We start from the raw sequence: 27,898 nt of genomic DNA on the forward strand, positions 1-27,898 counted from the left end.
ATCTAAGAGGAGCAATTGATGATACGTAGATGGATGGATTTGCATTTGAAAGATATCGTGCTGACATGTGGGGAGAATTGAGGAAGGAATACCCAACACGAGTGGATCCAAGATCTCTGAAAGGCGAACCGATAGGTGAAACTGAAAATCCTACAGCACATATTCAAAGACAGCTAAGAAGATGGAAACTAGAGCTGGAGAAAAACCCAGAAACAGACCCAGTCATGACTACATTATTCAGAACAGCTATAGAGGATGCTATGCCAACCCGAGTGAAGGACAAACTGGAAGATGTGGTTGGACTGAACTCTAAATCACACAGAGAGTTCTGTGAACATGTGACTCATGCTGTAGAACAATACAGGAGAAATGAGTTAAGATTGAAGCATCAAGAAAGAGAACTACAGAGAAAACTAACACAACTGCAGCTTGAAGAATTAACTGGGGAAAAGAAGAAGATCCAAGCCACAGTCAAAGAGAAAGAAGAACAATCAGTGGTAATGGCTACTGTGAATATGCCTGTCTCTGCTGCCCAGTCTTCCCTGGTATCACCTGTACCTGTTATGCAGAATACAATGTCACCAGTACCTGTTGTCCAGCAGGACAAGCATCACAGCCACCAGCAATGCTTGTAATCTATGTGCAACCAGAACAACGGGGAAACTGGAACAGACTACAACAGGGAGGAAGAGGAAGAGGTAGACAGAACAGTGGCCCTAGAACTAATGGCCCACCAATAATATATTGGGGCTGCAATCAGCCTGGACACAACAGAAGAAATTGCCCTATTAATCCATGGCAAAGCAGTCAACCCCCTGGTCCAAGCAATGCCCCATGGCAGCAAGAATACCAAGCTCCAGCACCAGGTCCACTCAATCCATGGCGTGGACCACAACAGGGCTACTGAGGCTGCCCAGAGGATCCTACGGGGAGGGGTCAGCTTCCAATGATATCATCTGATGCTGATCAAGAACCTATGCTGCAGGTTAAAATAGAGGGCAAAACAATACCAGTCATGCTAGATACTGGAGCTACGTTTACATGTATAAGTCCAAATTATGCCTCTCACCTCCCCAAGTCTGGAAAACATGTAAAGACAGTAGGATTCTCGGGACTCGCGCAGCTAATTCCAATGACAGCTCCAGTCAGCATAAATGACGCAGAGATCAAAATTCCCATTCTAATATCAGAACAAACACCTGTCAACTTGTTAGGGAGACATGCTATATGTAAAATTTATTTACAGATTTGGTGCACTCCAGAAGGCATTTATATAGACAACAGGGGCATCAAACAAATGACTGTCACACAGTTCCAAGAACCTCAGGAGCCACAAGCAAACATATATTGGTGTAAGGGGGAAGTCACCCACTGGCCCAAGGACGGTATCCAATGGCGTGGCTGAAGGTCTCCTGCGTGTTCTGTCTTATCGTGCGCAACATTAAATAATACTTTGGTTATTTGATTTGAGTTCCATGTTTTTTTATTAATCTTATCATTAATTCTTTTCTTTATTTCATCTGACTCCAATTATGAAAAACCTCGTTGATGTATCTATGCTCTGAATTTTAGTAATTCTCTCTTCTAGACTGCATTTGTTATTTCAATCTTATTTGCGTCCACTGCTGGTCAGACACAGGTCCTTTAACTACAAATTCATCAGTTTCAGATATTAGTAAGTTTTAGACTAAGTCCTTATAGGTTCTCGGCTTTATCCGTTTAGTCTTATTTGGCTAAGTTCTATAATAGATTCTCGGTTTACCGTTTAGCCCCAGTCAATTAAGTCCTGTTTTACAGGTTCTTGTTCCTACATTTAGTATTCCCATTTAATTCTACTTGGCTAAGTTCTATAATAGGTTCTCGGTTTACCGTTTAACCCCAGTCAATTAAGTCCTGTTTTACAGGTTCTCGGTCCTACATTTAGTATTCCCATTTAATTCTACTTGGCTAAGTTCTATAATAGGTTCTCGGTTTACCGTTTAACCCCAGTCAATTAAGTCCTGTTTTACAGGTTCTCGTCCTACATTTAGTATTCCCATTTAATTCTACTTGGCTAAGTTCTATAATAGGTTCTCGGTTTACCGTTTAACCCCAGTCAATTAAGTCCTGTTTTACAGGTTCTCGGTCCTACATTTAGTATTCCCTTTTAATTCTGCTTGGCTAAGTTCTATAATAGGTTCTCGGTTTACCGTTTAGCCTCTTACATCCTTAACTAATGGGTTTAATTAAGCCAACTCTGACCATAGATTTGTAATTAACAAGAAATATACTAGAAAACAGTCCTTCAGAATGAATCATAATAACAATTTATTTACCAGGTAATAGTAATACATTCAAACAATCCAATTAAAATAATAAATCAAACTCAAAGCTATCAGTGAACCAAACATAATAATATATTTAAAGTTGTATTCCATTCAAACATTTACCAAACATAAGAAATACAAATTGCAATTACCTGGTAGTGAAAAAACTACATGCAAACGACAAAGCATGGGAGATCTGATTTACAGATTCCGTCAAACATTTATCAATAATAAGAAATACCTGGTAGAGAAAAAACTACATGCAAACGACGAAGCATGGGAGATCTGATTTACAGATTCCCCGAGCTTCTCTGCCATCCTTCCTTAAGTACCGAACAATTCCATTGTTATTTCAGATGTGTGTGTTTGATGTTATTTAGGATTCGGTTTACAATTTAGGGAGTTGTAAGTCGACCTTTGATTGAGTAGGTTGTTTGATGTTTACAAAGAATACACCTAATCTGCATACAGCATCTGGTCTCTTTGTGAGACTTGAGAGGGGCATGCCCCGGATAGAATACTGTATTTTATTAAGTTCTGAAATCTTACTTGTGATTTGACTTTGCTGAAAGGGAATGAGACCATTTTACCAGTTGCACTGAGACCTCTTGAATGATACCAAACATGTATGATCAGAAAACCTTTTACATTACAGAACAGGATAAGTCATAACTTAGTTTTTAGTGTCCTTAAAGTGACCTAAGGTGAGAGAGAGAGAGAGCAGATGTGAGTGTGATTTGCGTTTTATGGTCCCCAATCAGTGGGGTGTGTTTTCTCAGGTGGAGATGCTCCTCTGTGTGAGAGTTTTATGATGTTGGTTCTCGCAGAGTTCTTTGACTTTCCCGGAAGTGATGCAGATAATTTTTGTGACAATCTTACTTTGGTTAGGAGATGTAGAAAAAACAATAAACAAATGGGGAAAATACATTAAAGAACAGCTCTGTGAACCAAGCATGCCAAAAACTGAGTTTCATTGTACCATAATAGATGATTCAGAAAGGGACCCAGAGCTTGAAAAGAAATGGTTAAATGACACTAAAGGACAAGAAGTGCTTTTGAGTTCACAATATATAATTGTAGGGCCAGAAGGTGCAGCACTACAAATTGGAAATGCAACTTTATTGAACAATGGTTTCAAGTACCAAATTCAGTTCCACATGTTACCTCATATGTAAGTAAGGGAAGTCAGGCAAAAGATTTAGGATCAATGATGAAAAGAGCAGAAAAGAAAAAGTGGGAAGCCACAGAAAATCCTTTAATATTTGAATCTGCAGATAAAACATGGCTAAAAGTTCTGTGTTACACTGCTATGAAAGGCGTTCCAATGGTTGTAGTGACTACTAAAGAAAAAAAAGTTTGAGTCAAGAACAGTTGAACTAATGTCAGAAATGGAAAAACATGTGTCTGCTAAATTGTGGTCTCAACATGAAACAGATGTAGGTCTGGTCAAATCTGCAAATCCAATTAGAATCTAACTTAAACCAGGAGTAAAACTACCAAGAAAACAACAATATCCCTTAAAACAGGAAGCAGTAGAGGGAATTAAAAAGGCAATTGAGGGATTGAATAAGGCAGGGGTGTTAATTGAAACAGTAAGTCATTGTAACACACCCATATTACAAGTTATCAAGGCAGATAAGTCAAAATGGCGCTTAGTGCATGATTTAAGAGCAGTTAATGAGTTAACAGAAGATTGTTCTGCTGAAGTTCCAAATCCACATATGCTGTTGACTAATGTTCCACCTGCTGCCAATTATTTTACTGTTATTGACCTGTGCTCTGCATTTTTCAGCATCCCTCTAGCAGAGGAAAGCAGACACCTTTTTGCATTCACCTATCAAGGTACTCTAACGGATCCGAAGGAGACCGCTGAGCAATCCGCATCTTCATCCGTTTGCCTGCAGAAGTGAAGCCCGCCAGCCCGCCAAGAATCAGCAGCTGCCAACAGAGTGAGGAAACGGCCTCCCGTCATCACCCAAGCCTCGAGGAACCGAGTCTGAGTTAAAGGATGGATGAACACACATTCTGCATCCTCATGCGATTCAAGTAAGAGGTTTACGTCTGGGCAGAGGTTATTGCTTATACAGTTTACGGACCACCATGTCTGCTCATTATTAATACTCAGGGTATTAATTATCACGAATTTGATTTGCTGTATTGTGGTCCAACCACATTGGGCTGTTGTGCATTTCCACCATCGCGGGTGAGACCGGCAAACTGAGTGATAAACTAACAGCTGCTTTCCCACGGTTGCGAAAACGGCTTTGGGGCCATCAATTAACACACTCTCTCTCTCTCTCTCTCTCTCTCTCTCTCTCTCTCTCTCTCTCTCTCTCTCTCTCTCTCTCTCTCTCTCTCTCTCTCTCTCTCTCTCTCTCTCTCTCTCTCTCTCTCTCTCTCTCTCTCTCTCTCTCTCGTGTACTAACCACACAGTCAAAGAAGTAGATTATTTTGTGGATGGGTCATGTTTCAGAGACCATCTAGGAAATCATGCTGGATATGCTGTTGTCAAACGAGAAGACAAAACTTTTGTTCCAATTGTGTTGCAGCACTGTGAGCAACCATGCTCAGCACAACTGGCTGAATTAAAAGCATTGACTGAGGCATGTCTACTGGCTGAAAATAAAACTGTTAATATCTATACAGATTCTGCATATGCACATGGAGTATGCCATTTATTTGGAGCAGTCTGGAAACAAAGTGGGTTCAAAAAGACTGGTGGGACACCAATTCAACATGGTGACCAAATAATCAAGCTCATTTCAGCCATGGTGCATCCAAAGAAATGAGCTATTATCAAATGTCAAGCACATAAAAAAGGCAATGATTTCGTTGTTCAAGGAAATAATGCTGCAGACTTACATGCCAAAAATGCTTCAGGATGCCAAGTAGCAGTGATGGCACCTGTATCAGTTCTGCTTCAGCCTCAGCCACAATTAGCTGATATTGCACGAAAGCAACAGCAAGCTGGCCCTTATGAACATACCATATGGCAACATAGAGGTGCGAGCAGGGATGTGAATGGCATACGGCGGTCTCACGAAGGACATATGATTGCTCCCATAGCACTCCTTACTATTTTAATCTCTGATGCGCATGGTTTTGACCATTGCGCAAGGGGGGAGGTAATAAGGAAGATAAAAAGACAGGGATTTTGGTCCCCATACCTACAGGCCATGGTAGACGAATATTTGGCTGAATGTGAAATTTGTGCCCAAAACAATGTCAGAAAGGGTACATCAGCACCAATAGGTCACATACCCGTACCAGAGGGCCCATTCAAACATCTGGTAATGGATTATGTGGATATGGCAAGATCAATAAGAGGAAAAAGATACATGTTGGTGATAATAGACAGATTCAGCAGATGGGTAGAGGCAGTACCATCAGCAGACCAGGGAGCCCAAACTGTGATCAAAATTTTTGACCAGAGAGGTCATTCCAAGATTTGGTATACCTTCTCAAATTAGCTCTGACAATGGTTCAGCATTCATTCAAAGAACAGTGAAAACAGTGATACAACAGTTGAGAATAAAAGCAAGACTAGGGTGTGTCTACCATCCACAATCTCAGGGAATGGTTGAAAGGTTGAATGGAACTCTCAAAGCTAAGATCAATCAAATTTGCCGTGACACCAAACTCAATTGGGTAGATGCTCTACCCCTTGCATTTGGTGAACTATCGCATGCAGACCAATAGAATCACTAATCTATCACCACATGAAATGCTAACAGGCAGACCCATGCCAGTACCATACTTGAGAGGTCCTTATGAAGACCCACCTTTAGAACAACTACAGATGGAGTTAAGGGCCTACATGAGACAATTAACTGCTATTCACAAAGCTATTCATTCACAGGAACAGAACAGGGGGCCCAGACAGGACGAAGAAGCACCGTGTCCCGTAGTTCCTGGAGACCAAGTTTATTTGAGAGTGTTTAGGAGAAGATGGAATGAACCCAGAAGGGAAGTTCTGCTATGGATCTTGGTGTTGGTACACCTACTGCAACGACTTCCCCAGACCCAAGGTCTCCCAGCCTCCACTCCCCAGACTCAGAGCAGGCAGGGCCTTCTCAACCTTACTTCTCCCCAGGGCCAGGAGAGTTTCAAACAATCGACTTCTCAGAGCTTGGTGATATCCACTTCCATTAAGTCTCTCAAGGTATGCCAGTAAATAACTTTGTTAAAAGAAGGTCTTTAAATGAGGAAGACTATGAGGAGACATCTGGAGGAACAGATTATCAATATATAAGATTGCCACTAAGCCATACAGATGAAACACAATTTATAACATTGCCACTACGCTAAACTAATGCAATACAAAATCAGACTGCAAAATTACCAGTAGCAATGCCCAATAATGACACAGATTATGAGGCTGACCTGACATTTTCAAAAGAAGAATTATTAGAAAGTGCACATCATAATGATTGGTTCAAATGGGCAGACTACAACAGCAAAACAATCAGGAGTGTCTAACTGTCTGTTATGTTCACCATCACCTTTGAAAAAACTTACGGTAGTGCCCAATTCCCATGATTATAAACAACATTGCAATGCAACAGGTAGAATACCTTTTTGCCCAGCTGAGTGTTTAGCTATATTAAGCAATCCAGCATTTTACATATTTTAGGAGGTGAATGGGTGGGGAGATGAATGTATAAGCCTAGATGCTCGGGTGCCTGCAAATAAAGGGGACAAGCCAGTAGCATATGTAATAGACCCAGGACGTCAATATGAGTGCTTTAATAAATCAAAAGGACAGGTCAATGTGGGAAGATTTAGAGGCAACTGTACTGTAACCTGGCATTTGGACGAAAAACTGCATGACCCCTCAACTAGCACCTATTATACAATGTATGCAAAAGCTATACTACAAGGAGCAAAACCAACAGGACAATTAAAATGCCCAAAGACAACCTGGTGGGAGGGTGTAGGGACTGTAAACCAAACCTTGATCTCTCCTATAATAAAATGTCATGAGGCCCAAACAGTAGTTGTGACAGATTATTTCTGGGTTTGTGGTGGGAAGACATTGAGGGCTACATTGCCAAAAAATTGGAAGTGAATATGCACTAGAGTACGACTAGCAAAAGAAGTCACTATGTTGACATGAGACCCGAAAGACACTGACATCCTGACTGCATCTAGCAACACTGTGCAAAACAAACATAGAGTGAAAAGAGCATACCAGCCTGACCCTAATGTAATAATAGATGCAATTGGTCAACCAAGAGGAATACCACAAGAATTTAAGGCCAGAGATGAAATAAAAACAGGCTTTGAGTCCATATTTGTGTGGATAACACCCAACAAGAATGCAGAATGGGTCAACTACATTTATTATAACCAGCAGCAATTTATTAATTACACTGATGAAGCATTGAAGGCCTTAGGTGACCAATTAGCTGCAACCAGCAAAATGACATGGCAAAATAGACAGGCCCTAGACTGGCTATTGGCAGAAAAAGGAGGGGTTTGTGTAATCTTTGGAGCTGACTGTTGTACTTATATCCCAAATAATACAGCTCCTGATGGATCCTTTACCATAGCCATGAAAAAGCTGAAAAACTTACTAGAGGAAGTGACTGCCAATGCTGGGAGAGATCAACATGTTGGCAAATGGTTTGATAACCTATTTGTATCCTGGGGAGAATGGCTTATGAAAGTTGGAATAATAATGGCTGTAGCTATTGTTATTTTTGTGGTGTGATGTGCCTCTCCTCAGATCAATGATGGCCAATGTTGCAGCTAAGCAGATGCTCAATGTGTCGGTGAAGCCAACTGGGGTTGATATAGGGCTTACCATAGGCCCTGGACTGGATGAACTGGATGAATTCTAGTAAAACCCCTGGCATGACACAGAATGGTAAGAAAGGGGTGCCTTTTTATTTTGGACATTTTATTTTCAATTTTCTCCTGTTTTTAATAGCAAAGGAGTCAGTATATTTGTTGTATTTTCTTTTACACTAAAAGTAGGTACTCCTCTAGGTGGATAGAGTAGGCAGGAAGTTGGAGGGTATTATGTTTATTATTTTGGCATATACCCCTTCCTGAAGTGAATATTTTCTTTAATTGATGTTGTTTAATCAATCCATGAAGGGAATAATGAAGGTTTGAAGCAGATCATTATCCATGTTATAAGGTAATGCAACTAGGTAATGTAACCAGACTTTGAGAATTTAACATGAAAGAAGGTTTACTGTGATCATCTGCATTATATGTGTGTTTTTCAATCGTCTTTGAAGGTACTAATAATCAAGTAAATTACTATAGAATGTACCTTTATGAATTCTAAAATCACTGTAAGTGCCACTGGAAATCCAGAGACTTGAACATCACAAAGACAGGATTGATGAGCACCTCAGTGCTTAGCATCAAGAGCAAGACTCTACTGGTGGTTTAAAAACCCGTTGTCTGCTCCAACACCACCAGATAGCACTCCAGGCTACCGGGAATGTCTGTGAGTTCCTCTGGCACCGTGGGACATATCATAGGCTGAATGATTCATTGACATTGTCTAATCACTGTAGTATGTTAACCTACTGAAATAAGTCTAATCACTGATGTACTCTACATAACACAAGGCCACCTTCGCATGCACATGCTTTATACAAGAATGTGATTGCTTTACCCTCCAATATAGAACTTAGCTAGGGAGCAAGGGGATCTTTTACTCTCTTCTAGTCAATTGTGGAGGGAGATGTTTTGTCTCGTTGATCCTCCGGAGTGCAGTTTCATAAGTATAGGCATTGGTAGAAGAATGAGTGACTTATATTGGTCACTTGAAAGAAATACAGGAGCCTGGCTTGTAGGAGATTGCACTCTGGGAAGAGGGCAAATAGAAGGTGAGACTTTTTGTAAGTCTCTGAGGGAATATATAGTTGATTTTTATATTAAAATGCACTAAATTATAGAAAAGAACTAAAATAGAAAGCCTGGACTGTGTGTGACCTAGGAAAGGGCATTTGAGGACACTGAAATTGCTAATGTTGCAAAAATGCTCTGTGCACTCACCTGTAAGCACAGAACAATGGTACTGAGTCATGAAAGTACGTACAGTTAAAAGATTGACACAACCGATAAAGTAATTATATATGCTCAGATTATGACGTATTATTCATTAAAAAAGTTTTTTTCATGATAAATGAATTTAAAATGGTTTCCACCATTAAAATGAAGTCAGAGGCTCTGTGAAATAATGGGGGCGAGCTGAATCCATTTGATACAAAAAAATATTAAGAAGGCGTAGGCATGAAGTAATGCTAGATAACAAACTGTATAAGACAGGAGGGTTTTCTCAGCAGACATCTCGGGGTTGCTGTTTTGCTCAATAAACTCTAACCTTCGACACCTGGAACTCCTGACTTTGAGAGTTTTCTTACAGAGAGGAGAGGAAACATTTTCCACGCTCCACAACACAGACAACCAAATACTACCATTCAACACTTCAAAAGATCAACAATAAAAGTCAAAATCCCAAATGCATCATGGATTTACAGTAGTTACATTGCATCTCTTCAAAACTTATGTAATACAAAAACTTCTCAACATCATACATCAACAATTGCCTAATGTTTTACTTTCTAAAAGCACCACTCTGATCATGCTCTTTTCATCCATATTGCCAAAAACAACACAGAAAATTCATCAACAGCAAAGAGATATGAACAAAATCACCTCTCAGTGCTTGATTCCTGCTAAGAAAAGAGCATCAAAACTCATCATCGTGGATAGGAAGACAAACTTTTTGAAACACATTTCCAAACCAAAAGCTATAGAAATGATCCCTAAAAGTATAGTCTTGTCTTTCTCAGTGGAACACAAACATAGCTCCATTCTCACATGCTTCTTGTCACTACTGGTTTTGCTTTGTTGATCGTTGGCTTTTTTTATTTATTTTTTATTAACATTTTTATTGATTCATAATTTATCACAAAAAATATAACAACATCTATACAATGAATGAATCAAACACTTTAAACATTAAACCCCCACTATATCCCCTCCCCTACCAAACTCTCAACCCACCCTGACCCCCCCACGAACACCCCTGTGGTCAACAGAATATAGACACACACACAGAAAACTAAAACATCAACATAAAATAACATACAATAATCAAGTATGATAAAAAAAAAAAAAAACTCTAATTACTCCGTCCACTGCCCCACCTCGATATTCCCTCAAAAATGCTAAATAATTGCCCCATTTCTTATTGTACGATTCCCTAACCCCCATCCTAACGCTCGACCCCTCCTCGAAGGCAGCCACCCTCCCCATCTCCGCGCACCACTCCGGGAACGAGGGTGCTCCATCCTACTTCCAACTCCTTAAAATAACCTGCCTACCAGTCATCACACTGGTCAAAACCCAGTCCTTCATGTACTTATCTACCAAATCCATGACTTCCCTATCTCCCAAAATACAGAGTCTGGGGCAGAACGAGACCTGAGTGCCCAAGACATCACACACAAAACTTTGCACTTTCAGCCAAAATTCTTGGATCTTAAGGCACCCCCAAAAAACATGGATGGTGTCTCCATCTTCAGTATGGCATCGCTAGCAGATGGGTGTGTCCTTAAGACCAAGCCTATACAATCTAGAGGGGGTCCAATAAAATCTATGTAAAATCTTAAATTGCATAAGGCAAACCCTTGCATCTCTAGATGCAGACTTTATGTTTTTTAGAATCCTTGCCCACACTTCCTCCTCCAATAACAAATTTAAATCTTCCTCCCATAATCTTCTGAGTGAATTTAAAGCTCCGTCCCCCAGACTCTGAATTAACAGGGAGTAATACACTGATGCCTCATGACCCTTCCCAAAAGCAGCAATCACCACTTCCAGAGTATCTGCCACTCTAGGGTGGTGTATGCTACTCCCAAAAACAGAGCAGAGCAGGTGGCGCAGCTGTAAATACTTATAAAATTGAGATCTGGGAATCCCAAAATGTTGAATCAAATTTTCAAAAGATCTCAATACTCCACCCTCATACAGGTCACCAAGTGTATTAACCCCCCTCACAATCCAATCTGACCAACAAAAAGGGGACTTATTAATACATAATTTAGGGTTCAGCCATATGCTTGAGGCTACGTTTAAATAAATATCCGAATTAAACACTCTGGACACTTTTGTCCATATCGAGTGCAAATGCAAAATAACGGGGTGCGACTTAACCTCTCCAGCTAGTTTACTCGAAAGGCTTTGCAGTGGCGAGATAGGGGCAAGAACTTCCTTTTCAATACAAAACCAGGGAAGAGCTCTCTCAGGTGGAAGTGACCAATGAACCAAATATCTAAGACTGAATGCATAATAATAAAATAAAATCTTGGCTAGGCCTAACCCACCTTTGTCAATCGGCCTATGTAACTTACTGAAATTTAACCTGGGGTGCTTACCATTCCAAATGAAGGACTTCGCTATGCTATCAAATTGCTTGAAATGAGAGAGGGGCCATCTACAGGGACAGATTGTAGCAGGTAGTTAAATTTTGGGATACAATTCATTTTAATAACATTAACCTTCCTAATCATCGATAAGTGTAATGAAGCCCACCTGTCCACATCATTAGAAAACCTTTTTATTAAGGGATCAAAATGAACTCTGACTAAATCAGACAAATTTGCTGGGAATAAAATTCCTAAATACTTAATTCCCTGTTTGGGCCACTGGAAGGCACCTGGCTGGAAGGCCGTTTCTGGACAGTACGCTGTCAAAGCCAAAGCTTCAGATTTAGACCAATTGGCTTTGTATCCTGAGAATTTGGAAAAGGAGTTAATAATTATGTGGAGGCAAGGCATAGATCTAGTGGGGTCGGAGACAAATAATAAAATATCATCTGCATAAAGCAGAAGCTTATGCGCCATACCTCTCGCCATCACCCCTGGAAAATCATCCTTCTTTCTTATCGCGGCTGCTAATGGTTCCAGGGCAAGACAGAACAATAATGGGGAAAGAGGGCAACCCTACCGGGTGCCCCTATCCAGAGTAAAATAATCTGAAATTAAGCCATTTGTTTGCACCGCTGCTACAGGGTGTCCATAAAGTAACTTAATCCAACAATTAAATGTACTCCCAAACCCATACGTTTCCAAAATCTTAAAAAGATAATCCCATTCTACCATATCAAACGCCTTTTCGGCGTCAATAGAGATGGCAGCAACCGGAGATTGATCATTCGCTACTGAACACATGATATTGATGAAACGCCTAATGTTATCAGAAGAGCTACGGCCTCGAATAAACCCCACCTGATCTATATGTATAAGTGATGTCATAACTTGACTTAATCGATTAGCCAGAATTTTGGACAACATTTTTACATCCAACTGGATCAGGGAAATTGGGCGGTAACTTTTACACACGCTTGGATCTTTGTCTTTTTTTTTAAATCAGACTGATCCGGGCTCGTGTCATGGTTGGAGGAAGCTTTCCATTCTTTAATGATTCCGTATAAACTTCTAACAAAAGTGGAGCCAGTTCTGTAGCAGGAGATTTGAAAAACTCAGAGGAAAAGCCGTCAGGCCCCGGAGCCTTGCCTGTAGGTAAGGACTTAATTACCTCGTCAAACTCCTCCAAGGTTATCTCAGAATCAAGAGAATTTTTTTGCACAGTCGTCAGTTTAGGGAGATCTAATGGTTCCAGAAAGTTCCTAATATCTTCATCAGTAGACAAAGACGTGGAACTATAGAGATCAAGATAGAATTCTTTAAAAGCATTATTAATATCAATGGCCGAGGTAAATATTTCACCACCAGCAGATTTCACTGAGGGAATGATAGAAAAAGACTCTCTCTGATTTATATATCTAGCCAAAAGTTTTCCTGCTTTGTCACCCGACTCAAAGTATGACTGTCTTGCCCTGAATAACCAAAACTCCACTTTCTGTGACAAAATAATATTATATCTGTATTTCAATTGGGTCAATTCTCTGAGGCCATCAGATGACATAGGCGCTTCAGCTCTGCCTCTGCACTTTTAATATTACCTTCCAACTCCACAAGTTCTTGTGCTTTGGATTTTTTAATGAATGAGGCATACTGTATGATCCGACCCCTAAGAACCGCCTTAAGTGCCTCCCAAGCCACGCCCACAGAGGATACTGAGGACCAGTTGGTCTCCATATAAACACTGATTTCAGTCTTTAACATTTGTTGGAAATCAGGAATTTGCAAAAGGGACACATTAAGGTGCCAACTATATGATTTCTTTTTCTCTATATGTGGCAATACCTTTAAACTCACCAGAGCGTGATCTGAGACTAAGATATTTCCAATTGAACAATCAACAACAGATGAAATGAGGGATTTGGATATCAAAAAAAAAAAAAAAAAATCTATTCTAGAATAAATCTTATGGACTGATGAAAAAAATGCATAGTCCCTACCAGTTGGGTTCAAAGGTCTCCAAATATCTGTATATCTCTGTTGGCTTTAAAGTTCAAGCAAGTTTGACATCAGAGCAGAAAGGTCTTTCTTCCAGTGCATGTCCCAAAAACTCAAGTTTAGTGATAATATATCGTGGGAAAACCGAAAAAACTAAATAAATACGAAATATTGTCACTCTTTTGCGGCAGTGCCATTTGCTCAATAATCAACAGGTGCTAACAAATCAACACACCTTGAAGGAGAGTTTCGTTTGAGCTAAAATAAACTAGGAAAGTACTAGTGTAAATTAAACAAACAAATTCTTGTATCAGGGAGAACATATGACACTGTTTAAATGGTTATGTAACATGTCCATAGCAGCCAATGGGAACAACTAGCCATTTACAGACAACCAAATACTACCACTCAACACTTCAAACGAGCAACAAAAAAGTCACAATCCCAAATGCATCATGGATTTACAGTAGTTACACCACCTCTTTTCAACAGCATATGTCAAGAACTGTCTAATGTTTCACTTTCTAAAAGCACCACTCTGATCATACTCTTTTCATCCATATTGTCAAAAACAACACAGAAAACTCATCAACAACAAAGAGATATGAACAAAAGCACCTCTCAATGCTTGATTCCTGCTAAGAAAAGAGCATCAAAACTCATCATTGTGGATAGGAAGACAAACCTTTTGAAACTCATTTCTAAGTCAAAAACTATAGAAATGATCCCTAAAAGTATAGTCTTGTTTTTCCTAGTGGAACACAAGCAGAGCTCCATTCTCACATGCTTCTTGTCACTACTGGTATTGCTTTGTTGATCTCCATTGGCTTTTTTTTTATTTATTTATTTATTTTTTTTATTAACATTTTTATTGATTCATAATTTATCACAAAAAATATAACAAACATCTGTACAATGAATGAATCAAACACTTTAAACATTAAACCCCCACTATATCCCCTCCCACTATTAAACTCTCAACCCACCCTGACCCCCCAACGAACACCCCTGTGGTCAACAGAATATAGACACACACACAGAAAACTAAAACAACAACATAAAATAACATACAATAATCAAGTATGATAAAAAAAAAAAAAAACTAAACTCTAATTACTACCTCCACTGCCCCACCTCGATATTCCCTCAAAAATGCTAAATAATTGCCCCATTTCTTATTGTACGATTCCCTAACCCCCATCCTAATGCTCGACCCCTCCTCGAAGGCAGCCACCCTCCCCATCTCCGTGCACCACTCCGGAAACGAGGGTACTCCATCCTACTTCCAACTCCCATCTCCCCACTGATTTTTATATTAAAATGTACTAAATTATAGAAAAGAACTAAATAGAAAGCCTGGACTGTGTGTGACCTAGGAAAGGGCATTTGAGGACACTGAAAGTGCTAATGTTGCAAGAATGCTCTGTGCACTCGGCTGCAAGCACAGAACATTGGTACTGAGTCATGAAAGTACGTACAGTTAAAAGATTGACGCAACCGATAATTAAAGTAATTATATATGCTCAGACTATGACGTATTATTCATTAAAAACGTTTTTTTCATGATAAATGAATTTAAAATGGTTTCCACCATTAAAATGAAGTCAGAGGCTTTGTGAAATAATGGTGGCTAGCTGGATCCATTTGATACAAAAAAAATATTAAGGTGTAGGCATGAAGTAATGCTAGATAGCAAACTGTATAAGACAGGAAGGTTTTGACCGAGCAAGTCAGATCTCAGCTGACATCTCGGGGTTGTTGTTTTTCTCAATAACCTCTAACCTTTGACACCTGGAACTCCTGACTTCGAGAGTTTTCTTACACAGAGGGGAAAAACACATTTTCCACACTCCACAACACTGACAACCAAATACTACCATTCAACACTTCAAAAGATCAACAAAACAATCAAAAGCCCAAATGCATCATGGACTTACAGTAGTTACATCACATCTCTTGAAAACTTATATAATACAAAAACTTACCAACACCATACATCAACTATCTAATGTTTTACTTTCTAAAAACACCACTCTGATCATGCACTTTTCATCCACATTGCCAAAAACAATACAGAACACTCATCAACAACAAAGAGATATGAACAAAATCACCTCTCAATGCTTGATTCCTGCCAAGAAAAGAGCATCAAAACTCATCATCGTGGATAGGAAGACAAACCTTTTGAAACTCATTTCCAAGACAAAAACTATAGAAATGATCCCTAAAAGTATAGTCTTGTCTTTCTCAGTGGAACACAAACAGAGCTCCATTCTCACATGCTTCTTGTCACTACTGGTTTTGCTTTGTTGATCTCTGTTGGCTTTAAAGTTCATGCAAGTTTGACATCAGAACAGAAAGGTCTTTCTTCCAGTGCACGTCCAAAAACACAAGTTTAGTGTTAATATATCATGTGAAAACCGAAAAAATAAAATAAATACAAAATATCGTCACTCTTTTGCGGCAGTGCCATTTGTTCGATAATCAACAGGTGCTAACAAATCAACACACCTTGAAGGAGAGTTTCGTTTGAGCTAAAATAAACTAGGAAAGTACTAGTGTAAATTAAACAAACAAATTTTTCTATCAGGGCGAACATATGACACTGTTTCAATGGTTATGTAACATGTCCGTAACCATAGAAGCTACTGGAGATAACTAGCCATTTACAGATATATTTAAAATACACTAAATTATAGAAAAGAACTAACATAGAAAGCCTGGACTGTGTGTGACCAAGGAAAGGGCATTTGACAACACTTAAAGTGCTAATGTTGCAAGAACGCTCTGTGCACTCAGCTGTAAGTACAGAACAATGGTACTGAGTCATGAAAGTACACACGGTTAAAAGACTGACGCAACCGATAATTAATAGTATCTATACATGCTCAGATTATGACGTATTATTCATTAAAAATGTTTTTTTTTCATGATAAATGAATTTAAAAGTTTTTTTTTTTTTAAAGGAACTAACAGCCACGTTTGTACCATTAAAATGAAGTCAGAGGCACTGTGAAATAATGGTGGCGAGCTGAATCCATTTGATACAAAAAATATTAAGAAGACATAGGTATGAAGTAACGCTAGATAACAAACTGTATAAGACAGCAGGGTTTTGACCCGAGCAAGTCAGATCTCAGCTGACATCTCGGGTTTGTTGTTTTGCTCAATAAACTAACCTTTGGCACCTGGAACTTCTGACTTCGAGAGTTTTTTTTAGAGAGAGGTGAAGAAACGTTTTCCACGCTCCACAACATAAAATTGGCGACCACGAAGGGACTGGCACCGGGACAAAGGGAACTGCTGTGGGCTTCCTTGCACTGACTGAACAGACTCACTGGTGCTAAAAAAAAGCTGAGGTAAGCATTTTGCATAAATGGTGCTTTTGTTGCTGTGAATATATGTATTGCTTGTGTTGTGTACAAATCAATTATATTGATGATTTATGTTGGCTGCGATTGTTGATGTGTTTATGTTGACTGTATTGTGTTTATGCTGGCTGCACTGTGCTATGTTGTATGTGGATGAATGAGCTGATATGTGTCTGTGTAACTGTTTTTCTCCTGAGAGGCATGTTACAAAAGACACAAAGATATGAGGTCTAATAATTAGAAAAGCATTGAAGCAGTAAAATATTTTGAGATATTGGTGTTAATTATCTGACACCAATCATTATAGGTATGATGATTCAGATAAGAAACACATTTGTAGAATTAGGAAGACTATTAATAGAAACACGGGGAATTAGTACTCATTTTTGGAGAGAATCTGAATACATAGATTGTGCAGGAATAGATAAATGGGATCTTACAGAGCAAAAGAAAAAAACATTTATGCAAAAATTGACTACAATCACTAATTTGCAGGAAATAGAAAGGGAGTGGCCGTCAGTAGATTGGAGAGCCATAGTGGATAAACATTTGACCTTTGAACCATTGGTTAACCACCTAACTGGACTTTATATGTTGAGTCCTTCTCAATCGGTGCAATTACGTGCAGAAGTAAAAATACCAATTGACCCAGTATATGTGCCTTACATCAAAAAGGGCTCAAATAGCCCATGGCCAAAAAGAATACAAAGAGTGACCAACTTAAGCGGTGGACTCCTTTGGACGAGCACTGACATATGTGCAGTGGAAGAGTAAGGTGTTGTTTCAATAGCAACAGCAATGGGGAATTAACATCACTTTACACAACAAATGGAACTGTGGGAAAAGTGAATGTAACAATTGTCATAGGCAGAGATCCAGAGCATAGCCAACAGCTGTGAGTGGAAGTATATGGGTGTTAAAACAAAAACAAATAACAGCAAGTAATCATTGTAAATAATGAGTGATTTATATAGACACAGATGGGAGAAAGAGAGGAAGAAGAGGAAGGGGACTTTTAAACAAAGTGGAAAGGGAAGCCCTGACTGACTTCCTTGAACCTTTTCATTTAGAATATTGTGATAGAAGTGAATTAAATGTTTCTGTAACTGTACTGGGAGGGTGTCAAGTAGAATTAACCCCATCTCTCACTTTTATGCATTGGGAAGGAGGTGTATCTGCTACAGGTTGCTGGTTTGCTGCAGATGAACTTTGGAGTTTTGACATAATTAGCCTAGGAGGAGACATTATCTGGATGCAGAATAATTCACATTGGCCAATGTTAGATGAAGAGGAGGAAACACCTGTAAAACAATTGAATAGACAACAAATAAATGCTATTCTGAAATACTTAAGAAAGACCAATAAAATACGTTAGCAATTAAAACAAGTCCTCCACCCAGCAAAAGCCCAGGGGAAGTCAGGAGTCAGATACTTTTAGTGATCCTCGTCTGACCAGCCTGGTGAAGACTAGTTAAGGGTAAACACAAGCTGGAGTTAGAGAGGTACGTGAAAAATACAAGATACACTGCAACAATGACATCAACACCAGTAGAACAGATGCGCTCAATGTACCCAATATGTAAAGACATCATAAGGGAGCTGTCTAGCATATGTGAAAAATGAACAAAGGGTTTAAACACAAAATGGCCAGCAGAGGGAACATTTGATGTGGCAATGTGTAGAGAAATGGAAGCATTGATTAAAAATCACAAAGCAAAACATAAGAATAAAAAAAGAGAAGATAAGAGAGAAAAAGAACAGGATGTGTTGCAATTGTTTAAAAATCATGGGATAAAATTAATAAAAGCTGAAAGACAGACAAAGAGACCAGCAGATGATAAAAGTGAAATAATAGAGAGACCACCTCCCTATGCACCACCTCTTGACCAATCTGTGAAACAAATGCCTGCTATATCAGGAACTGTAGAAATAAAAGGGAACATAGACATCAAAGATGACAATTCTGATAGGGACAGTGAAGGGGCAAACCTGAGAGAAGACATGGTCCACATAGCTTCAGAAGGTATGGAGACCCTCAACGCCTATCAACATGTGACCTCAGCCTTAGCTGAAATGCAAGAAAGACAAAAAGAAAAACAGCGAATGTCACAGAGCCAAGCAGACCTGAGTTCTGAACAAGAAATAGAAGAGGAAGAGAAGCCAAGGGCAAGAACAACACCTAGAAGAGACTTGGAAAAATGGCTAAAAGCACTGGAGCAAGAAATGGTGGAGGAGCAACTAGCTAAGGAGCAGCAAAAGAGAAGAGAAGAAAGCCACAGGGCACGCTCAACCAGCCCGAGAAAAGAGTACAAATATGTCACAGGCAACTTGGCTCTTGAAGATGCTTCACAACTACAGCCAAGCTGGACAAGAGATCAGCAAAGAAGACTGGTAAGAACAACGAGCATGCATCTTCCAAGCTACCCAAGCAATGTGTTTCTAACCCCTGAATTCTTAGACAGCCTGGGACTACCTGGAGATCGACCAAGCGGCAGGGACATGCTTGATGGAGCACAAGGCTATGAACATCAACCCAGAAGATACCCAAACGACATGGAACCACACAGAGAAGAACAGCAACAATATTTTATGGATCCAGACACCCCCAGTAAATATACCATACAAACACAGTTGCCAAATTTAATTAAAGGCACACAAGGGCAGTATGTGCCATGGGCCAATCAGGACCTTGATGGACTGATAGCTCACCTTCCAGACATCCATGTGGGGGCTGGAACATGGATTAGAGTTGTAGAAGAAGGAACAACAGGGAAGCTCCTAGCGATTGGCGACATCAAAGCATTATTGGCCAAATGTTTAGGGGGATCCAAGATGAATGAGATCCTTAAAAAGGTGCATCTAAGAGGAGCAATTGATGATACGAAGATGGATGGATTTGCATTTGAAAGATATCGTGCTGACATGTGGGGAGAATTGAGGAAGGAATACCCAACACGAATGGATCCAAGATCTCTGAAAGGCGAACCGATAGGTGAAACTGAAAATCCTACAGCACATATTCAAAGACAGCTAAGAAGATGGAAACTAGAGCTGGAGAAAAACCCAGAAACAGACCCAGTCATGACTACATTATTCAGAACAGCTATAGAGGATGCTATGCCAACCCGAGTGAAGGACAAACTGGAAGATGTGGTTGGACTGAACTCTAAATCACACAGAGAGTTCTGTGAACATGTGACTCATGCTGTAGAACAATACAGGAGAAATGAGTTAAGATTGAAGCATCAAGAAAGAGAACTACAGAGAAAACTAACACAACTGCAGCTTGAAGAATTAACTGGGGAAAAGAAGAAGATCCAAGCCACAGTCAAAGAGAAAGAAGAACAATCAGTGGTAATGGCTACTGTGAATATGCCTGTCTCTGCTGCCCAGTCTTCCCTGGTATCACCTGTACCTGTTATGCAGAATACAATGTCACCAGTACCTGTTGTCCAGCAGGACAAGCATCACAGCCACCAGCAATGCTTGTAATCTATGTGCAACCAGAACAACGGGGAAACTGGAACAGACTACAACAGGGAGGAAGAGGAAGAGGTAGACAGAACAATGGCCCTAGAACTAATGGCCCACCAATAATATATTGGGGCTGCAATCAGCCTGGACACAACAGAAGAAATTGCCCTATTAATCCATGGCAAAGCAGTCAACCCCCTGGTCCAAGCAATGCCCCATGGCAGCAAGAATACCAAGCTCCAGCACCAGGTCCACTCAATCCATGGCGTGGACCACAGCAGGGCTACTGAGGCTGCCCAGAGGATCCTACGGGGAGGGGTCAGCTTCCAATGATATCATCTGATGCTGATCAAGAACCTATGCTGCAGGTTAAAATAGAGGGCAAAACAATACCAGTCATGCTAGATACTGGAGCTACGTTTACATGTATAAGTCCAAATTATGCCTCTCACCTCCCCAAGTCTGGAAAACATGTAAAGACAGTAGGATTCTCGGGACTCGCGCAGCTAATTCCAATGACAGCTCCAGTCAGCATAAATGACGCAGAGATCAAAATTCCCATTCTAATATCAGAACAAACACCTGTCAACTTGTTAGGGAGACATGCTATATGTAAAATTTATTTACAGATTTGGTGCACTCCAGAAGGCATTTATATAGACAACAGGGGCATCAAACAAATAACTGTCACACAGTTCCAAGAACCTCAGGAGCCACAAGCAAACATATATTGGTGTAAGGGGGAAGTCACCCACTGGCCCAAGGACGGTATCCAATGGCGTGGCTGAAGGTCTCCTGCTGAAAGAACCTATGCTGCAGGTTAAAATAGAGGGCAAAACAATACCAGTCATACTAGATACTGGAGCTACATTTACATGTATAAGTCCAAATTATGCCTCTCACCTCCCCAAGTCTGGAAAACATGTAAAGACAGTAGGATTCTCGGGACTCGCGCAGCTAATTCCAATGACAGCTCCAGTCAGCATAAATGACGCAGAGATCAAAATTCCCATTCTAATATCAGAACAAACACCTGTCAACTTGTTAGGGAGACATGCTATATGTAAAATTTATTTACAGATTTGGTGCACTCCAGAAGGCATTTATATAGACAACAGGGGCATCAAACAAATGACTGTCACACAGATCCAAGAACCTCAGGAGCCACAAGCAAACATATATTGGTGTAAGGGGGAAGTCACCCACTGGCCCAAGGACGGTATCCAATGGCGTGGCTGAAGGTCTCCTGCGTGTTCTGTCTTATCGTGCGCAACATTAAATAATACTTTGGTTATTTGATTTGAGTTCCATGTTTTTTTATTAATCTTATCATTAATTCTTTTCTTTATTTCATCTGACTCCAATTATGAAAAACCTCGTTGATGTATCTATGCTCTGAATTTTAGTAATTCTCTCTTCTAGACTGCATTTGTTATTTCAATCTTATTTGCGTCCTGTGCTGGTCAGACACAGGTCCTTTAACTACAAATTCATCAGTTTCAGATATTAGTAAGTTTTAGACTAAGTCCTTATAGGTTCTCGGCTTTATCCGTTTAGTCTTATTTGGCTAAGTTCTATAATAGATTCTCGGTTTACCGTTTAGCCCCAGTCAATTAAGTCCTGTTTTACAGGTTCTTGTTCCTACATTTAGTATTCCCATTTAATTCTACTTGGCTAAGTTCTATAATAGGTTCTCGGTTTACCGTTTAACCCCAGTCAATTAAGTCCTGTTTTACAGGTTCTCGGTCCTACATTTAGTATTCCCATTTAATTCTACTTGGCTAAGTTCTATAATAGGTTCTCGGTTTACCGTTTAACCCCAGTCAATTAAGTCCTGTTTTACAGGTTCTCGTCCTACATTTAGTATTCCCATTTAATTCTACTTGGCTAAGTTCTATAATAGGTTCTCGGTTTACCATTTAACCCCAGTCAATTAAGTCCTGTTTTACAGGTTCTCGGTCCTACATTTAGTATTCCCTTTTAATTCTGCTTGGCTAAGTTCTATAAAAGGTTCTCGGTTTACCGTTTAGCCTCTTACATCCTTAACTAATGGGTTACTTCTGAAGTAGCTTAATTAAGCCAACTCTGACCATAGATTTGTAATTAACAAGAAATATACTAGAAAAGAGTCCTTCAGAATGAATCATAATAACAATTTATTTACCAGGTAATAGTAATACATTCAAACAATCCAATTAAAATAATAAATCAAACTCAAAGCTATCAGTGAACCAAACATAATAATATATTTAAAGTTGTATTCCATTCAAACATTTACCAAACATAAGAAATACAAATTGCAATTACCTGGTAGTGAAAAAACTACATGCAAACGACGAAGCATGGGAGATCTGATTTACAGATTCCTTCAAACATTTATCAATAATAAGAAATACCTGGTAGAGAAAAAACTACATGCAAACGACGAAGCATGGGAGATCTGATTTACAGATTCCCCGAGCTTCTCTGCCATCCTTCCTTAAGTACCGAACGATTCCATTGTTATTTCAGATGTGTGTGTTTGATGTTATTTAGGATTCGGTTTACAATTTAGGGAGTTGTAATTCGACCTTTGATTGAGTAGGTTGTTTGATGTTTACAAAGAATACACCTAATCTGCATACAGCATCTGGTCTCTGTGTGAGACTTGAGAGGGGCATGCCCCGGATAGAATACTGTATTTTATTAAGTTCTGAAATCTTACTTGTGATTTGACTTTGCTGAAAGGGAATGAGACCGTTTTACCAGTTGCACTGAGACCTCTTGAATGATACCAAACATGTATGATCAGAAAACCTTTTACATTACAGAACAGGATAAGTCATAACTTAGTTTTTAGTGTCCTTAAAGTGACCTAAGGTGAGAGAGAGAGAGAGAGCAGATGTGAGTGTGATTTGCCTTTTATGGCCCCCAATCAGTGGGGTGTGTTTTCTCAGGTGGAGATGCTCCTCTGTGTGAGAGTTTTATGATGTTGGTTCTCGCAGAGTTCTTTGACTTTCCCGGAAGTGATGCAGATAATTTTTGTGACAATCTTACTTTGGTTAGGAGATGTAGAAAAAACAATAAACAAATGGGGAAAATACATTAAAGAACAGCTCTGTGAACCAAGCATGCCAAAAACTGAGTTTCATTGTACCATAATAGATGATTCAGAAAGGGACCCAGAGCTTGAAAAGAAATGGTTAAATGACACTAAAGGACAAGAAGTGCTTTTGAGTTCACAATATATAATTGTAGGGCCAGAAGGTGCAGCACTACAAATTGGGAATGCAACTTTATTGAACAATGGTTTCAAGTACCAAATTCAGTTCCACATGTTACCTCATATGTAAGTAAGGGAAGTCAGGCAAAAGATTTAGGATCAATGATGAAAAGAGCAGAAAAGAAAAAGCGGGAAGACACAGAAAATCCTTTAATATTTGAATCTGCAGATAAAACATGGCTAAAAGTTCTGTGTTACACTGCTATGAAAGGCGTTCCAATGGTTGTAGTGACTACTAAAGAAAAAAAAGTTTGAGTCAAGAACAGTTGAACTAATGTCAGAAATGGAAAAACATGTGTCTGCTAAATTCCCACGGTTGCGAAAACGGCTTTGCGGCCGTCAATTAATTCTCTCTCTCTCATACTAACCACCCAGTCAAAGAAGCTGAAGTAGATTATTTTGTGGATGGGTCATGTTTCAGAGACCATCTAGGAAATCATGCTGGATATGCTGTTGTTAAACAAGAAGACAAAACCTTTGTTCCAATTGTGTTGCAGCACTGTGAGCAACCATGCTCAACACAACTGGCTGAATTAAAAGCATTGACTGAGGCATGTCTACTGGCTAAAAATAAAACTGTTAATATCTATACAGATTCTGCATATGCACATGGAGTATGCCATTTATTTGGAGCAGTCTGGAAACAAAGTGGGTTCAAAAAGACTGGTGGGACACCAATTCAACATGGTGACCAAATAATCAAGCTCATTTCAGCCATGGTGCATCCAAAGAAATGAGCTATTATCAAATGTCAAGCACATAAAAAAGGCAATGATTTCGTTGTTCAAGGAAATAATGTTGCAGACTTAATTTTTGACCAGAGAGGTCATTCCAAGATTTGGTATACCTTCTCAAATTAGCTCTGACAATGGTTCAGCATTCATTCAAAGAACAGTGAAAACAGTGATACAACAGTTGAGAATAAAAGCAAGACTAGGGTGTGTCTACCATATTCAATCTCAGGGAATGGTTGAAAGGTTGAATGGAACTCTCAAAGCTAAGATCAATCAAATTTGCCGTGACACCAAACTCAACTGGGTAGATGCTCTACCCCATGCATTTGGTGAACTATCGCATGCAGACCAATAGAATCACTAATCTATCACCACATGAAATGCTAACAGGCAGACCCATGCCAGTACCATACTTGAGAGGTCCTTATGAAGACCCACCTTTAGAACAACTACAGATGGAGTTAAGGGCCTACATGAGACAATTAACTGCTATACACGAAGCTATTCATTCACAGGAACAGAACAGGGGGCCCAGACAGGACGAAGAAGCACCGTGTCCCGTAGTTCCTGGAGACCAAGTTTATTTGAGAGTGTTTAGGAGAAGATGGAATGAACCCAGAAGGGAAGGACCCTATAAATTGGTGAGAGCAACCCCAACAGCAGTACAGGTAGAAGGTAGTACAACATGGTATCATTTAAATCACTGCACTAGGGTCCCTCAGTTGAGGTTACCAAAACCAGCAGATCAGAGAGATAGAGCAGAAGATCAGGAAGATTTAGACATAGAGTCTCCTGAAGCTGAAGGAGAACCTGAGACCCATGACCAGGAAAGAACTGAACAAGAGGAAAGCCCAGAGCAGGAGGGAGAAAGTAGTGATGCTGTTACACCTCATTCTAGGGCAGCTGAGCATGCTGAAGCTAGAGATGCAGTACAGCTGCAGGAGGATGTACAGCAGCCAGTGGGGTCAGAACTGGAGGGTGAGGAAAGTTCTGCTATGGATCTTGGTGTTGGTACACCTACTGCAACGACTTCCCCAGACCCAAGGTCTCCCAGCCTCCACTTCCCAGACTCAGAGCAGGCAGGGCCTTCTCAACCTTACTTCTCCCCAGGGCCAGGAGAGTTTCAAACAATCGACTTCTCAGAGCTTGGTGATATCCACTTCCATTAAGTCTCTCAAGGTATGCCAGTAAATAACTTTGTTAAAAGAAGGTCTTTAAATGAGGAAGACTATGAGGAGACATCTGGAGGAACAGATTATCAATATATAAGATTGCCACTAAGCCATACAGATGAAACACAATTTATAACATTGCCACTACGCTAAACTAATGCAATACAAAATCAGACTGCAAAATTACCAGTAGCAATGCCCAATAATGACACAGATTATGAGGCTGACCTGACATTTTCAAAAGAAGAATTATTAGAAAGTGCACATCATAATGATTGGTTCAAATGGGCAGACTACAACAGCAAAACAATCAGGAATGTCTAACTGTCTGTTATGTTCAGCATCAACTTTGAAAAAACTTATGGTAGTGCCCAATTCCCATGATTATAAACAATATTGCAATGCAACAGGTAGAATACCTTTTTGCCCAGCTGAGTGTTTAGCTATATTAAGCAATCCAGCATTTTACATATTTTAGGAGGTGAATGGGTGGGGAGATGAATGTATAAGCCTAGATGTTCGGGTGCCTGCAAATAAAGGGGACAAACCAGTAGCATATGTAATAGACCCAGGACGTCAATATGAGTGCTTTAATAAATCAAAAGGACAGGTCAATGTGGGAAGATTTAGAGGCAACTGTACTGTAACCTGGCATTTGGACGAAAAACTGCATGACCCCTCAACTAGCACCTATTATACAATGTATGCAAAAGCTATACTACAAGGAGCAAAACCAACAGGACAATTAAAATGCCCAAAGACAACCTGGTGGGAGGGTGTAGGGACTGTAAACCAAACCTTGATCTCTCCTATAATAAAATGTCATGAGGCCCAAACAGTAGTTGTGACAGATTATTTCTGGGTTTGTGGTGGGAAGACATTGAGGGCTACATTGCCAAAAAATTGGAAGGGAATATGCACTAGAGTACGACTAGCACAAGAAGTCACTATGTTGACATGAGACCCGAAAGACACTGACATCCTGACTGCATCTAGCAACACTGTGCAAAACAAACATAGAGTGAAAAGAGCATACCAGCCTGACCCTAATGTAATAATAGATGCAATTGGTCAACCAAGAGGAATACCACAAGAATTTAAGGCCAGAGATGAAATAAAAACAGGCTTTGAGTCCATATTTGTGTGGATAACACCCAACAAGAATGCAGAATGGGTCAACTACATTTATTATAACCAGCAGCGATTTATTAATTACACTGATGAAGCATTGAAGGCCTTAGGTGACCAATTAGCTGCAACCAGCAAAATGACATGGCAAAATAGACAGGCCCTAGACTGGCTATTGGCAGAAAAAGGAGGGGTTTGTGTAATCTTTGGAGCTGACTGTTGTACTTATATCCCAAATAATACAGCTCCTGATGGATCCTTTACCATAGCCATGAAAAAGCTGAAAAACTTACTAGAGGAAGTGACTGCCAATGCTGGGAGAGATCAACATGTTGGCAAATGGTTTGATAACCTATTTGTATCCTGGGGGGAATGGCTTATGAAAGTTGGAATAATAATGGCTGTAGCTATTGTTATTTTTGTGGTGTGATGTGCCTCTCTTCAGATCAATGATGGCCAATGTTGCAGCTAAGCAGATGCTCAATGTCGGTGAAGCCAACTGGGGTTGATATAGGGCTTACCATAGGCCCTGGACTGGATGAATTCTAGTAAAACCCCTGGCATGACACAGAATGGTAAGAAAGGGGTGCCTTTTTATTTTGGACATTTTATTTTCAATTTTCTCCTGTTTTTAATAGCAAAGGAGTCAGTATACTTGTTGTATTTTCTTTTACACTAAAAGTAGGTAGTCCTCTAGGGGGATAGAGTAGGCAGGAAGTTAGAGGGTATTATGTTTATTATTTTGGCATATACCCCTTCCTGAAGTGAATATTTAATAATCAATCCATGAAGGGAATAATGAAGGTTTGAAGCAGATCATTATCCATGTTATAAGGTAATGCAACTAGGTAATGTAACCAGACTTTGAGAATTTAACATGAAAGAAGGTTTACTGTGATCATCTGCATTATATGTGTGTTTTTCAATCGTCTTTGAAGGTACTAATAATGAAGTAAATTACTATAGAATGTACCTTTATGAATTCTAAAATCACTGTAAGTGCCACTGGAAATCCAGAGACTTGAACATCACAAAGAAAGGATCGATGAGCACCTCAGTGC

General features: G+C 39.7%; 1 protein-coding gene, 1 long non-coding RNA gene and 3 other non-coding genes across 5 annotated transcripts in view; 1 reads left to right on the forward strand and 4 right to left on the reverse strand.

The window, feature by feature from the left end:
• Positions 1–3,118, reverse strand: part of LOC127443003 (uncharacterized) — a 62,723-nt gene extending 59,605 nt beyond the window's left edge. The window contains exon 1 of the long non-coding RNA XR_007897582.1: positions 2,912–3,118. This is a non-coding gene — a long non-coding RNA (uncharacterized LOC127443003). The remainder of the gene's footprint in view (positions 1–2,911) is intronic.
• Positions 1–27,898, forward strand: part of LOC127442946 (gastrula zinc finger protein XlCGF7.1-like) — an 898,889-nt gene that overhangs the window by 317,132 nt on the left and 553,859 nt on the right. The window lies entirely within an intron of this gene.
• LOC127443217 (small nucleolar RNA U3) lies at positions 9,901–10,112 on the reverse strand. The gene has a single exon (XR_007897612.1). It is a non-coding gene; the product is annotated as a small nucleolar RNA U3 (small nucleolar RNA).
• On the reverse strand, positions 14,229–14,440 carry LOC127443219 (small nucleolar RNA U3). The gene has a single exon (XR_007897614.1). It is a non-coding gene; the product is annotated as a small nucleolar RNA U3 (small nucleolar RNA).
• On the reverse strand, positions 15,725–15,936 carry LOC127443214 (small nucleolar RNA U3). The gene has a single exon (XR_007897610.1). It is a non-coding gene; the product is annotated as a small nucleolar RNA U3 (small nucleolar RNA).

This window comes from Myxocyprinus asiaticus, chromosome 6 (genome assembly GCF_019703515.2).
Source record: "Myxocyprinus asiaticus isolate MX2 ecotype Aquarium Trade chromosome 6, UBuf_Myxa_2, whole genome shotgun sequence".
In the NCBI taxonomy this organism is placed as follows: Eukaryota; Metazoa; Chordata; class Actinopteri; order Cypriniformes; family Catostomidae; genus Myxocyprinus; species Myxocyprinus asiaticus.